This window comes from Lolium perenne, chromosome 6 (genome assembly GCF_019359855.2).
Source record: "Lolium perenne isolate Kyuss_39 chromosome 6, Kyuss_2.0, whole genome shotgun sequence".
NCBI classification, from domain to species: domain Eukaryota; kingdom Viridiplantae; phylum Streptophyta; class Magnoliopsida; order Poales; family Poaceae; genus Lolium; species Lolium perenne.
The window spans coordinates 11,674,189-11,690,097 of record NC_067249.2 but is presented as its reverse complement, the minus strand read 5'-3'; positions in this window follow the sequence as shown (position 1 = coordinate 11,690,097).

Here is a 15,909-nt window from a genome sequence, read left to right as displayed (position 1 = left end):
CTTCGTGGGACCTCCACTCCTCCAAACGTGACGTACCTTGTTGCAAAGCAAGGGAACACGGGAATACATCCTCGTCTCCGCGTGCCTCGGTTATTTCTATACCCGAGCTCTCTTTCCTTGTGATAGCCATCGTGCTTGAAGTACATATATCTTGCTATCACTTGTGCTACATATATCTTGTGCCTATCTTGCTTAGCTCTAGTTGCTATTGTTACATTTAGTTGAGCTTAGCATATTTAGGGTTTGTGCTTGTAAACTAAACGATAGTTTAATTCCGCATTCATACAAGACAAATCCGCAAGAGTTTGTAATTGCCTATTCACCCCCCCCCCCTCTAGGCGACATCTCGATCTTTCACCTCTACCACCAATAAGTGAGTTTAAATCCACCCCGGATAAACTTGTGTTCGAGTCTAATGATCAACATCTTCAACTGCTGAAGATAGCTATTTGCCGAGTTCCAACAGCTGCTTCAAACTATACTAGTTTCTCTGTTCTTGCCATCTTCAACACGGCAATTGCAGTCCTTCACTGTGCTTCTAGCAGATGGACAGTTCTTGACAACCAGTTCTTAGCGTATGGCTACTCCGATGCAATCATCCACAAGGGTATTGTATTTGCTGTAACTCAGACAGGCGAAGTTTATGCATGGAATCAACTTTCTTGGGGTAATTTTTCTCATCTCATATGATGTGTTTTCGCTATTACCTGCTAGTTTCAGATTTAGCTTTAGCCTTTTTCTTTTTATTGTGCAGTTTTCGTGTCATGCCTGTACCTTTCCCCCTCTATATTCAATCAAAATCAGCAGCGATATGCCTTTGAGTCAAAATAAAGTACTCCCTCCGATCCAAATCAAATTGACGCAGCTTTGTCTAGCCAGTGCATCTAGCTAGACAAACTTGAGTCAATTAATTTGTGCATATCTAGCTAGACACATCCAGTTGAGTCAATTAATTTGGATCGGAGGCAGTATTTTAGCTACATCATTATTCATGTATGTAATGAACTAATCAAGTTTTGCTGAACTGACTTCAAGCTGTGCTTTCCGTTGCAAGGTCCTTTGTTGATCAGCACGGCACCTATTCCGCGAACTTGATGAACAAGGTCGGTACAATCTTGGCTCCTGGTGGTTAGCACGATCTCTGATGGTTCTAGACTTTTACGGTCCATACAGGCGTTGCGACGGGCGGGATTATCTTGGACTGGTTCGGATTATACCTGCTCTTGCTACCTCGAGGGTCGTCATGGTCGCACTATTCGCGGGTATGGTAAGGGTTTACTTGGCTGCGAGGTGTACAACATGGACACCAGTCAATTGATGCCACCGAGGCCATGGAGGAGGATTATTTCCCTTGGATCATATTCTCTCTTCCTTGGAGTGAACTATCCGATTATCATTCCAGTAGAAGACGGGGCAGAACATGACCGTCCAAATATGGCGAGAAGCAACTCTGTTTACACATCGCACCATGTAGTAGGCCTTGCATATCCTCCTTCTCCAGAAATTTGCCGCTTCAGTTTGAATTAGAAGGCATCTTTGTTGGTTTCCAAACCAACATTAGATGGACATGGCGGTAGGTTCGTTGTGGCTCATCCCAAGCTTCGCCAACGCCGGCAATGGAACCTGCCTTCGTGTCACAGGTCCAGAAAGAAGGGCTGATGTACTTTATGTAATACTCGTGTTGTAATGCAAGATTTGTATCTGTTGAACTATTTCATTTGCATGTTTATCTCTACCTAGGCTACTCCCTTTCCGTAGTTGTGTTGTACTATCTGTTGAACTATTTCCTTTGCCTGTTATCTCTACCTAGGCTACTCCTCCGTAGTTGTTAAATTGATGTAATGCTCCTACAATGCAGGCTACACTGGGCGTGTGGCCTGTAATGTTATCAAACACCTTTTGTATTCGTTCTAGTAAGCATTTCACACTATAGCTCACATAATTAAAGTACTCCTACAACGTATTAGTTGAAAGATATCTCTCATAAGTAAGTACCCCTCTTTGAGCTTATGCGAAACATAAATGACTATTTTAGAAATATATACTCTCGACACAAGATTATATTAAAAACAATGGTACATAGTTCTATTAGAAAAAGAAAGTGTGAATAGTAGAATGATGGAGAAGTGTTTTTTGAGGTCTGTGCATAGCTAGTGTTCATGGTGCAAAAGCACTTAGACTAGTCACAATGGGAAGTATCGTGAGACTGATACTAGTCTATGATACAACACCTTCAATGCATAGTATCATGAATTAGTATCATGCAATGTTGCGAAAAACCAATTATTCATTTCTTTCCAAATAGACTAGCTTTGCGAGGATGACAAAACATTTCTTTATTGCCCTCTCGTATGAATCACCTCCATACATCACCTCTCATACCGATTGAAAGCCATGCCAAATCGTTGGTTCAAGACCATGAATACCAAGCCAATTTTGTTAGCTAGTTGGACCACCCTCGGATTGAGAACCAACGGTTGAAAGAAAGGTGGGCGCCAACTCATCTTTTTTTCTCGAGAGTCCGACACTTGATGTTGATTGCAAAGTTCACAAAGGCCAAAATTTTGACATCCTCTTTGTGCAAGTCTTGCCACCATCCAAACTCGGTTTTGAAGTACCAACCAAGAAAAAAAAAGCTTGCACTTTGGAGGACCCCATGGACCATGAAAATTTTGAAAAACTTCCAGTAAATCATGCATATTTCGATTTATATTTTGGTGAAGTTTCATTCGATTTAAATCATAGGTTTGTGAGCAAATATATATTTAGTTTAAACTAGTGCTCGAGTACGTAAGAATCTATTTAATCACAAGCTAGTCATCCGAATGGGATGAAATATTCATAGATTTTAAAACAAGGAATCTACATATTCTTGGATTTTTTTCAAAATTTTCTGAATAGTTTTTCTTTTTTAGCTTCGAAATAAGAGATAGTTTGGAACGTTGGATCTCAAATGGATGGTAGATGGTGGGACACAGTCACAATGTATCTTGGAAGCATCAAGTCACTGAAGCTCTGTCCGATTTCCAAACCAAGCTAGGAAAGGCATTGAAAACGAAGTTCTGCTCTAAAACATTTCTCATTCCATTTTGGTGCTCGCGCGGTTGCATGCTGCCCACGTGTTAAGGTACGTGTCTCTGGCATGTAGAGAACTACGATTATTGGCGAAAAATATATCGAAATGGAAAGCGTAAAAAAAGCCCTCTCTGGTCAACTTTGATGTGACGAGACATCACTGCACCAAACGTCGTCGCAAATTTATAGATGGGTGGCGTGCTAGTCTACCAACAGTCAAATCGGCGCCCAGTCGCAGCAGCAGCCTAGAGTACTACCTAGTTTTTGCCCCTTGCATGTCTATCATCTTCTTCTTCATCCCGTTACAAAAAAAATAAAAAATCTTCTTCTTCACCCTCCCAGAATCACGCGCACGCGCAGGATCTCGATCCCCACCACGCCGCATCACTAGTACTACTCCGTATACCTTTCTCTCCTTACCCCGGCCGGCCGCGCGCCGCATCGTTCCTTCCATAGCGCTCGCCCTCTCCTCCGAAAACCCCAAGCGCAGTTGCATCCGCCATCCACCTAAATCCATCTTCACGTGATGGATTATTCTAGGCTTTGCCGGGGCGGCGAGGGGACGGCCACTTGGAGGCTCTCACCGGCGACAACATCGACCTCATCGGCTGCGCATCACGGATGTTACCTACACCGTCGACTTGCTGCATGTTCCAGGGAGCTCTACGACATGATCGGCAAGGATGAAGGTAAGATGCACCATTGGGATGAACCACACTGTGATGCCTCCGCACCTTATTGGTTCGGTGAACACTGGGACCTGGCGATAGCATCTCGTCTGCATGATACCGTATACGACCTGGTGCCCCTCGACCATCCTCGCCATTCTGTCGCACTGCCGTTCATGCACGACAGAAAATGGCTTGGCGCGAACGGCGACTGGATCGCCGCCGCCGATCATCATGAGTGGTGCCTCGTGAACGTCTACACCAAGCGACATATCCCCCTTCCATCCCTACCTGATTTGAAGATTCATCATAGTATTGTTTCATATCGACCTGCATACTCTTTTAACTGGGGTCCAGCAATTTATTTGTTGAAGATTGTAATCTGCCAAGTGCCCACAAAAGGTGGGAGGTACGCAGATTACAAGCTCATCGCCTTGCTCGACAAAACGATTTTCTACCTTGAAGGGGGTGGCGACTGGAGAATGCTGGAGGTCCTTACACCTGCACCTGATTATCCAAATTACTGTGATGCCATTGAACTCCTTGGCCACGTTTTTGCGGTGGACGAAACTGACGGCTCCACGTACTTCTGGGACACCGCAAATGGTATTTTTTCAGTCCTTATGTTGCATTGCATGATACACTGCCTTAACCAATGAAGTTATTCATGAACTGCCTTGTTTATATTTTACCTTTCTTATATGACTTAATGATCACACCCCCTTTTGCTGAATATGAATGAACCGTTGCTTGCAATGAATTAGTAGTACTAATTAGTCACCAACAAACATAGTATGCTCAGTATGTGATTGCATTCCTGAATTAGTAACTCTACGCCACTGCAGAATATGGGTGTAATTAACCAGTATCTCAAAAGATAACGTGGCACTATGAAGGCACCCTTTTTGATAACCTTTTACACCCATTGTTTCATATATAACTAATTGATTTTGCCTTCAAAAGGAGGACGAGAGACCCCCGCCATCTGCATCAGAGAGATGCATAAGGATTTTCATAAGTATATGACTTAACGATCACATCCTTTATCTGAATATGAATGAACCGTTGCTTGCAATGAATTAGTACTAGTCAGTCATCAGCAAACATAGTATACTCCGTATGTGAATGCATTCCTGAATTAGTAACTCTATGCAACTGCAGAATATGGATGTAATTAACAAGTATCTCAAATGTTAACGTAGAAACAGAAAAATAGAAGAAAATCGTTTGTAATTACATGCGTAGCTTATATTTTCTAGAGATCGGGGAAAAAGCCTTGATTGGATGTACCTACATGCAGATCAAACAGTTCTTTGTTTATATCGGTGAACAATCTGCAGAATGGTATAATTAATTTTGTATTTGATACATTTTTTCTCCCATTTTCTTGAATAGATTTCAGTTTCCCACAATTATCTTTCATTAGTGATTGTGACGTCCCCTCATTCAAAATAACTCAGGTTATCTTTTTCCTAATTCAATGATATTTAAGTTTGAGTAAGTTTACGATTAATATCTACAACCTCATATATATATATAAGATTTAGCACCTGCAGGCCTAACAAAGTTAGCTGCCTCTAGTCCCCTGTATAGTTCTTTCTTTTTGCTTTCTCAGTTTTTCGTAGCCTTGCTACAAACCCTGTATGCTCTAATATATAATGATGCACGACTAGGCATGTGTTAGAAAAGAAAATCTAAATATCTTTTGTAATATATGAACCTATATTGATGTTTTAGATGTTGGTAGTATAATTTTCGATAAACTTGAACAGGACTTAAATCAGTTTAACTTAGCACAACCATATAGCGTACCTTTTTTAGAACGCGAAAATGAGGTAAACAAATACCATGTGTACCCTTTACTATCAATAGTAGAGAAGAGATTATGAACCTTCAACTCTAAAATGCAAATTCTTCTCTTTTGAATGGATAGTCGCATCGATACCTATTTTGCAAATGTTACCAGACTTGGGGTTAGCTACAAAGAGCATTTCTTTCTTGTCAAGCTTCATGCACTACCAACACAACCAAAAGTCCGAACGATCGCAAGGGCGGCAATCCACTTATACAATTCAACACCCCCCTCACGTGTGATGGGAGACAAGTCAACATGTGGAAAGACTCGAAGGTATAGCTCAAGAGGCATATACGTGGACTCCGAGGGGGCAACAACAATTTTAGGATAAATTGCGAAAGCCAGGACTCGAACTCGAGACCCTGGCTCTGACACCATGTCAAGCTTCATGGACTAGCCAACGCAACCAAAAGTCCGAACTGATGGAAAGGTCTAGGCAATCCACTTATACAGTTAAACATTTCTTACCCTTCGGGTGGTCACAGGGAAGCTCTCTAATAGATCACTTAAGACAAAGGGAATTAACTACAGCACAGGACTTAAACTTAAGATGATATATATTTGTCAAAATTTGAATGTATCTATATGCTTTCACTGTCTAGATACATCTGAATTTGGACAAATCTCAGACACTTTCGGTGGGACAGAGGTAGTATATAACTGTGTATACACTAACTAGTGTCTAGTTTTGGCGAAGTTTAGACTAGTTTCGTGGGATGGATGCAGTATAACTGATATATTGGACACTCGATTTGAACACATGAATGACCAATGTCCTTAGCTTACATAGTCGTATTTATCTTGTGAGCATGAACGATGAACAATGCTGCTTTGTTTGAATATGGTTGCCGGTAACACCCTATTCGTCTCCATTTCTAATATTGCGAAAACACGATGCTCCCGTTTGTAATCCCACCATCGGTGGTGGATGATCAAGACGCGTGGTTCCTCGCTCCATCTGGCGATGGCAAGCGATTGATGATCATCCTTACGGTAAACAAGATTGGGATTGCCAATCTTTGAAGTACCTCTGACATTCCCTATCTTGCTAATGGGCTTCGGCTACGGCGGTATCCTCTGTTGCCACCTACGTCTTTGAGCTGGATCCCTTATCTACCGCACGTGCGAGGGGACTTTCTTTGGAGGCGGTTAACAGCCTCGACGACCACTCTCTGTTCCTCGGACTCAATTACCCAATCATTGCCAACTTTGAAGAAGCGTGAATCCAAAGCTCTGATGGCACATTGGTTCCATTCATGAGAAAAAGCTGCGTCTACACGGCATACCGGAATATTCGTTATAATCAATACCCTAAAATTTTGCGCGCAACCTCCGACGAGATGAAGGTGAGACTGTGGGAGTTATCAGCCTTCCCAAGGATGGTTGGGATAGTGTCCGACAAGCGGCTATGTGGTTTAAGCCTGCTTTAAACATTGCCCGTTCGGTGTTACCTTTAAAAAAACAGTGACACTTTTTTATTATGCTTGAAGTGTTGAGAAGTAGTACACTATTTTTAGTATGTACTAGTTTGAATCAATTTATTTGAACACTGCCTTGCTTTTGTATTTCGTGTTGCCTTCATATTATAACCCATGCATGGCTGTTTTAGGATTGACTTTATTTCAGCACTATAATTACAATGTGTGTACGTTCTTTATAATATAGCCACCTCTTGTTGATCATACTCATGAGAGGACCATTCCTATTTTTTTCGCCGCTAAAGGGTAAAGTACATCCACTGGCACGGGGGTGTGTTCGGTTCCACCCCATCCCCAAACCGAACATGCATCAACTACGAGCAAGGAAGTAGATGTGCGACTAGGTGACTATGCGGACCCCACATGTGAACCAAAGAAAAAAACATGTCAATACGGAACTGATGTACATACGACAACTCCTATATGATATGCGTATGTACGATTGAGCATCTGGAGGTGTGCTGCCACCTGCTTCCTCACACGAAGGGTTGGATCTTGTGTTTCGTACACGGATCGGACTGAAATTGTCGTGTGCATAGCAAGGTTCATGTCAATAAGGCTGAGTTTGGCATCTAAGTCTAGGCAACAAATACTTTTGGGTTCCAACGGCCATCTACAAGGTATTTGCTATAGGCCTACTTGCTCCGGCTGTCGAAGCCCAATAACTACAAATGGGCCTTGCTGCTCATGCAATGTTGGCCCTTTTCTAAAGAACCACAGATCCTATGATTGGCAAAAAACAAAAACACGGAGATTCTACATAAAAGTTGTTTGTATTTATTTTGAATTATTGGGTTGCAATTTTTGAAACTGCTCATGGCCAATATGAAAATCCTTGATCGCTCCATACCCACATAGATCACGGTATTTTCAAAAATTCATAAAGTGGATTTGAAATTTAAAACATATCCTAATAATTCCATGATTTATTCTATTAACTTGCAAGATCTTGGAGCGAAAGAGCTTGTATTAGTCTGCGAAAATAATACTGATAAACCTGTCGTTAACAAGAAATGAAGGTTTATCGTTCAGAGAGGATGCCATGTGGGACCCATGAGACAGTAGCGTCCTCAACGTTTCAAAGAAAAAGGCAAGTAGCCCAAAAATAGGGGTAAAAAATAAATCCTACAAAGGAAACATTTATAGTTCATAGAGGCTGACATGTGGGACCGATCTGCATTTGCATCCTCATCATTTCGAAGTCGGCGGGGATCGAAGAAAAAGGCAAATAGCAGAAATTAGGGGTCAAAAATAAATCCAAAAAGGAAACTTTTATTCTTCATAGAGGATGACATGTGGGACCGACACTGCCGGCGGCGTCCTCATCGTTTCAAAGGCCGCAGGGGATCAAAAGAAAAAAAAGGCAAATAGCCGTAAATTAGGGGTAAAAATAAATCCAACAAAGGAAAGGTTTTTTGTTCATAGAGGCTGACATGTGGGACCCATGAGCCAGCGGCGACCTCAATTTCAAAGGCGGCATATGATCGAAAAGAAAAATGCAAGTTAGCAAAAATCGGGGGTAAAAAATCTAAGAAAAGAAACTTTATTGTACATAGAGGATGACATGCGGGTCCCATGAGCCGGCACCTTACTCAATGTTTCGAGGCGGCATGAGATCAAAAGAAAAAGAAAAGCGACCAAATATCGGGAGCAAAAAATAATCCAAGAAAAGAAACTTTTATTGTACATAGAGGATGACATATGGGTCCCACTTATACAAGCTCTTTCGCTCCAAGATCTTGCAAGTTGATTGTACATAGAGGATGACATGCGGGGCCCTTGTGTCAAGGCTTAATCAACGTTTCGAAGGCGGTAGGGGATCAAAGAAAAAGGAAATAGCCAAAAATAAGAGGGTGAAAAAAATCCAAGAAAAGAAACTTTTATAGTATAGAGGATGACATGTGGGTCCCATGAGCCATGACTTCCTCAACGTTTGAAGGCTGCATGAGATCGAAAGAAAAAGGCAAGTGACCAAAAATAAGAGGGTAAAAAATCCAAGAAAAGAGACTTGATTGTACATAGAGGATGACATGCGGGTCCCATCGAGTGACTTACTCAACGTTTCCAAGGCGGCGGGGGGATCAAAAGAAAATGGAAATAGCCAAAGATCGGAGGGTGAAAAAATCCAAGAAAAGAAACTTTTGTAGTACATAGAGGATGACATGCGGGTCCCATGGGCCAGCGGGTTCCTCAACGTTTTCAAGGGCGGCATGAGATCGAAAGAAAAAGGCAAGTGACCAAAAATCGAGGGTGAAAAATAATCCAAGAAAAGAAACTTTTATTGTACATAGAGGATGACATGCTTGTCCCAACGTTTCAAATGCGGCTTGAGATCAAAAGAAAAAGAAAGTAGCCGAGAAATTAGGGGGTAAAAAAACTCCAAGAAAAGAAAATTGATTGTACATAGAGGATGACATGCGGGTCCCACGAGTTAGCGGCTTACTCAACGTTTCCAAGGCGGCGGGGGATCAAAAGAAAAGGAATAGCCAAAAATCGGAGAGTGAAAAAAAACCCCTAGAAAATAAACTTTTGTAGTACATAGAGGATGACATGCGGGTCCCATGAGCCGGCGGGTTCCTCAACGTTTCTAACGTGGCATGAGATCGAAAGAAAAAGGCAAGTGACCAAATATCAGGAGCCAAAAATAATCCAAGAAAAGAAACTTGATTGTACATAGAGGATGACATACGGGTCCCATTGTGCGGCAGTGGTCCCAACATTTCAAATGCGGCTTGAGATCAAAAGAAAATGAAAGTAGCCAGAAATTAGGGGTCAAAAAAAACTCCAAGAAAGGAAAGCTTTATCGTTCATACGGTGACATGTGGGACCTATGAGCCAGTGACTTACTAAACGTTTCAAAGGCGGCGGGGATCAAAAGAAAAAGGAAATAGCCAAAAATCAGAGGGTGAAAAAAATCCAAGAAATCAAACTTTTATTGTACATAGAGGATGACATGCGGGTCCCATGAGTCGAGATTCCTCAACGTTTCAAACGTGGCATGAGATCGAAAGAAAAAGGCAAGTGACCAAATATCGAGCCAAAAATAATCCAAGAAAAGAAACTTTATTGTACATAGAGGATGACATGCGGGTCCCATTTTGCGGCGGCGGTCTCAACGTTTCCAAGGCGGCACGGGACCAAAAGAAAAATGAAGTAGCCGAGAAATCGGGGGTGAAAAAATCCAAGAAAAGAAAGATTTCAATTGGGCTGCATCTGGACATACGGGCCTTCGAACTATCCTTCGGGCCTTTTGACTCGTACAATTTCAGCCCACTCGAACATGAAAGTTCGGATTTTTCTCAAAAAAAACAGGAAAGTCCTATGCTTCGCCAAAACAAAAAACAAGGAGATTCAAGATATAAGTTGTAAAAATAAAGATTTAATTTATCCGTTTGCAATAGCTCGGAGCGAAATACACTTTTTTATTGTTTGCAAAATAATCAAGATATCACATGTTTCTTGTACGGGGAGGCTGACATCGAGGACCCATGAGCCGGCGGCGTCGTCAACGTTTCAAAGGTGGCGAGGGGATCGAAAATAAAAATAAACCAAATATCAGTTGGTAAAAAAATCCAAGAAAAGAAAACATTTATCGTTCTGAGAGGATGACATGCGGGACCGATGAGGCAGCAGCATCCTCAACGTTTCCAAGGCGGCAGGGGATCAAAGAAAAAAAAGGAAATAGCCAGAAATTAATTAGGGGTTCAAAATAAATCCATCAAAGGAAAGTTTTATTGTTCATAGAGGATGACATGTGGGACCGACCTGCTGATGGCGTGTATTTCACACGTTCGTTGGGCAACCCCAAGAGGAAGGTATGATGCGCACAGCAGCAAGTTTTCCCTCAGAAAGAAACCAAGGTTTATCGAACCAGGAGGAGCCAAGAAGCACGTTGAAGGTTGATGGCGGCGGGATGTAGTGCGGCGCAACACCAGGGATTCCGGCGCCAACGTGGAACCTGCACAACACAACCAAAGTACTTTGCCCCAACGAAACAGTGAGGTTGTCAATCTCACCGGCTTGCTGTAACAAAGAGTTAACCGTATTGTGTGGAAGATGATTGTTTGCAGAAAACAGTAGAACAAGTATTGCAGTAGATTGTATTTCAGTAAAGAGAATTGGACCGGGGTCCACAGTTCACTAGAGGTGTCTCTCCCATAAGACGAACAGCATGTTGGGTGAACAAATTACAGTTGGGCAATTGACAAATAAAGAGGGCATGACCATGCACATACATATCATGATGAGTATAGTGAGATTTAATTAGGCATTACGACAAAGTACATAGACCGTCATCCAACTGCATCTATGCCTAAAAAGTCCACCTTCAGGTTATCATCCGAACCCCCTCCAGTATTAAGTTGCTAACAGTATTAAGTTGCTAACAACAGACAATTGCATTAAGTATGGTGCGTAATGTAACTAGTGACTACATCCTTGAACATAGCACTAATGTTTTATCCCTAGTGGCAACAGCACATCCGTAACCTTAGTGGTTCTTGTCACTCCTCCAGATTCACGGAGACATAAACCCACTATCGAGCATAAATACTCCCTCTTGGAGTTACTAGCATCAACTTGGCCAGAGCATCTACTAATAACGGAGAGCATGCAAGATCATAAACAACACATAGACATAACTTTGATAATCAACATAACAAGTATTCTCTATTCATCGGATCCCAACAAACGCAACATATAGAATTACAGATAGATGATCTTGATCATGTTAGGCAGCTCACAAGATCCGACAATGAAGCACAATGGGGAGAAGACAACCATCTAGCTACTGCTATGGACCCATAGTCTAGGGGTAGACTACTCACACATCACACCGGAGGCGACCATGGCGGCGTAGAGTCCTCCGGGAGATGATTCCCCTCTCCGGCAGGGTGCCGGAGGCGATCTCCTGGATCCCCCGAGATGGGATCGGCGGCGGCGTCTCTGGAAGGTTTTCCGTATCGTGGTTCTCGATCTTGGGGGGTTTCGTCACGGAGACTTTTTATAGGCGGAAGGGCAGGTCAAGAGGCGGCACGGGGCCCCACACTACGGCCGACGCGGCCAAGGGGGCCGCGCCGCCCTATGGTGTGGCCCCTACGTGGCCCCTCTTCGTCTCTCCTTCGGACTTCGGAAGCTTCGTGAGAAAATAGGCCCTGGGCTTTGATTTCGTCCAATTCCGAGAATATTTCCTTACTAGGATTTACGAAACCAAAAGCAGAGAAAATGACAGCGGCACTTCGGCATCTTGTTAATAGGTTAGTTCCAGAAAATGCACGAATATGACATAAAGTGTGCATAAAACATGTAGATAACATCAATAATGTGGCATGGAACATAAGAAATTATCGATACGTCGGAGACGTATCAGCATCCCCAAGCTTAGTTCTGCTCGTCCCGAGCAGGTAAAGCGATAACACAGATAATTTACGGAGTGACATGCCATCATAATCTTGATCATACTATTTGTAAAGCATATGTAGTGAATGCAGCGATCGAAACAATATATATGACATGAGTAAACAAGTGAATCATATAGCAAAGACTTTTCATGAATAGCACTTCAAGACAAGCATCAATAAGTCTTGCATAAGAGTTAACTCATAAAGCAATAATTCAAAGTAGAGATATTGAAGCAACACAAAAGAAGATTAAGTTTCAGCGGTTGCTTTCAACTTGTAACATGTATATCTCATGGATATTGTCAACATAGAGTAATATAATAAGTGCAATAAGCAAGTATGTAGGAATCAATGCACAGTTCACACAAGTGTTTGCTTCTTGAGGTGGAGAGAAATAGGTGAACTGACTCAACATTGAAAGTAAAAGAATGGTCCTCCATAGAGGAAAAGCATCGATTGCTATATTTGTGCTAGAGCTTTGATTTTGAAAACATGAAACAATTTTGTCAACGGTAGTAATAAAGCATATGCATCATGTAAATTATATCTTATAAGTTGCAAGCCTCATGCATAGTGTACTAATAGTGCCCGCACCTTGTCCTAATTAGCTTGGACTACCGGGTCATCACAATGCATTGTTTTTACCAAGTGTCACAAAGGGGTACCTCTATGCCGCATGTACAAAGGTCTAAGGAGAAAGCTCGCATTGGATTTCTCGCTATTGATTATTCTTCAACTTAGACATCCATACCGGGACAACATAGACAACAGATAATGGACTCCTCTTTTATGCATAAGCATATACCAACAATTAATAATTTTCTCATTTGAGATTTGAGGATTGTTGTCCAAAACTGAACCTTCCACCATGGATCATGGCTTTAGTTAGCGGCCCAATGTTCTTCTCTAACATATGCATGCTTAACCATAAGGTGGTAGATCTCTTTTACTTCAGACAAGACGGACATGCATAGCAACTCACATGAAATTCAACAATGAAAAGTTGATGGCGTCCCCAGTGAACATGGTTATCGCACAACAAGCAACTTAATAAGAGATAAAGTGCATAATTACATATTCAATACCACAATAGTTTTTAAGCTATTTGTCCCATGAGCTATATATTGCAAAGGTGAATGATGGAATTTTAAAGGTAGCACTCAAGCAATTTACTTTGGAATGGCGGAAAATACCATGTAGTATAGGTAGGTATGGTGGACACAAATGGCATAGTGGTTGGCTCAAGTATTTTGGATGCATGAGAAGTATTCCCTCTCGATACAAGGTTTAGGCTAGCAAGGCTTATTTGAAACAAACACAAGGATGAACCGGTGCAGCAAAACTCACATAAAAGACATATTGAAAACATTATAAGACTCTACACCGTCTTCCTTGTTGTTCAAACTCAATACTAGAAATTATCTAGACCTTAGAGAAACCAAATATGCAAACCAAATTTTAGCATGCTCTATGTATTTCTTCATTAATGGGTGCAAAGCATATGATGCAAGAGCTTAAACATGAGCACAACAATTGCCAAGTATCACATTACCCAAGACATTAATAGCAATTACTACATGTATCATTTTCCAATTCCAACCATATAACAATTTAACGAAGAAGAAACTTCGCCATGAATACTATGAGTAGAAACCAAGGACATACTTGTCCATATGCTACAGCGGAGCGTGTATCTCTCCCATAAAGTGAATGCTAGGATCCATTTTATTCAAACAAAACAAAAACAAAAACAAACCGACGCTCCAAGAAAAAGCACATAAGATGTGATGGAATAAAAATATAGTTTCAGGGGAGGAACACGATAATGTTGTCGATGAAGAAGGGGATGCCTTGGGCATCCCCAAGCTTAAACAGCTTGAGTCTTCTTGATATATGCAGGGGTGAACCACCGGGCATCCCCAAGCTTAGAGCTTTCACTCTCCTTGATCATGTTGCATCATACTCCTCTCTTGATCCTTGAAAACTTCCTCCACACCAAACTCGAAACAACTCATTAGAGGGTTAGTGCACAATATAAATTGACATATTCAGAGGTGACACAATCATTCTTAACACTTCTGGACATTGCATAATGCTACTGGACATTAGTGGATCAAAGAAATTCATCCAACATAGCGAAAGAGGCAATGCGAAATAAAAGGCAGAATCTGTCAAAACAGAACAGTTCGTATTGACGAATTTTAAAATGGCACCAGACTTGCTCAAATGAAAATGCTCAAATTGAATGAAAGTTGCGTACATATCTGAGGATCATGCACGTAAATTGGCTTAATTTTCTGAGCTACCTACAGGGAGGTGGACCCAGATTCGTGACAGCAAAGAAATCTGGAACTGTGCAGTAATCCAAATCTAGTACTTACTTTTCTATCAACGGCTTAACTTGGCACAACAAAACACAAAACTAAGATAAGGAGAGGTTGCTACAGTAGTAAACAACTTCCAAGACACAAAATAAAAACAAAGTACTGTAGGTAAAAACATGGGTTGTCTCCCATAAGCGCTTTTCTTTAACGCCTTTCAGCTAGGCGCAGAAAGTGTGTATCAAGTATTATCAAGAGATGGTGCATTGTTATCATGAGCTCCCCCATCCATAGTGGTACTAAGGGCTTTGTCAATTTTAGGCCTATAATAATACTTCTTTGGTCTAGGCACTTTAGAGACGTACATAAACTTTTGCTCCTTTCCCACATAAGCTTTCTCCTTATATTTAAGAGAAGAAAATGTTGAACCCAAGGTTCCCATAGCTTTTTCAAGTTCGTCAATCCTATTGATTTGATCATCATGGACAGAATTAGTTCCTAGGACACTAATTCTTTCATCAATTCCTCCTAAGGATTTATCAAGTTCATCAGTTTTATCAAGTAATATTTCCAATTTAGCTTCAATACTTGGAAATTTTTTCTCTATGGTTTCCAATTTTTTCATAACATCTTCAAGAGAGATTTCAGTTTTAACTTTATCAACAGGGGGTATTCCAAATAAGCTCTCAATAATGCAACTAGCTTCTAATGCAGGAGTACTTAGGAAGTCACCTTTTGCGAGATTATCAAGAACATATCTATTCCAGCTAGAGATACCAACATAAAAATTCCTGAGTAAAATAATGGTGGAGTGCTTCTTAGTGCATCTATTATGAGCATCGCTAATTCTATACCAAGCATCTCTCAAACATTCTCCCCCTCGTTGCTTAACCGTGCGAACTTCAACTTCAGGATTACTCATTTTAGTAGTAGTAAATAAAGCAAACTAGATAAAGTAAATGCAAGTAAACTAATTTTTTTGTGTTTTAGATATAGCAAACAAGATAGCAAATAAAGTAAAACTAGCAACTAATTTTTTTGTATTTTGATTTAGTGCAGCAAACAAAGTAGTAAATAAAACTAAGCAAGACAAAAACAAAGTAAAGAGATTGA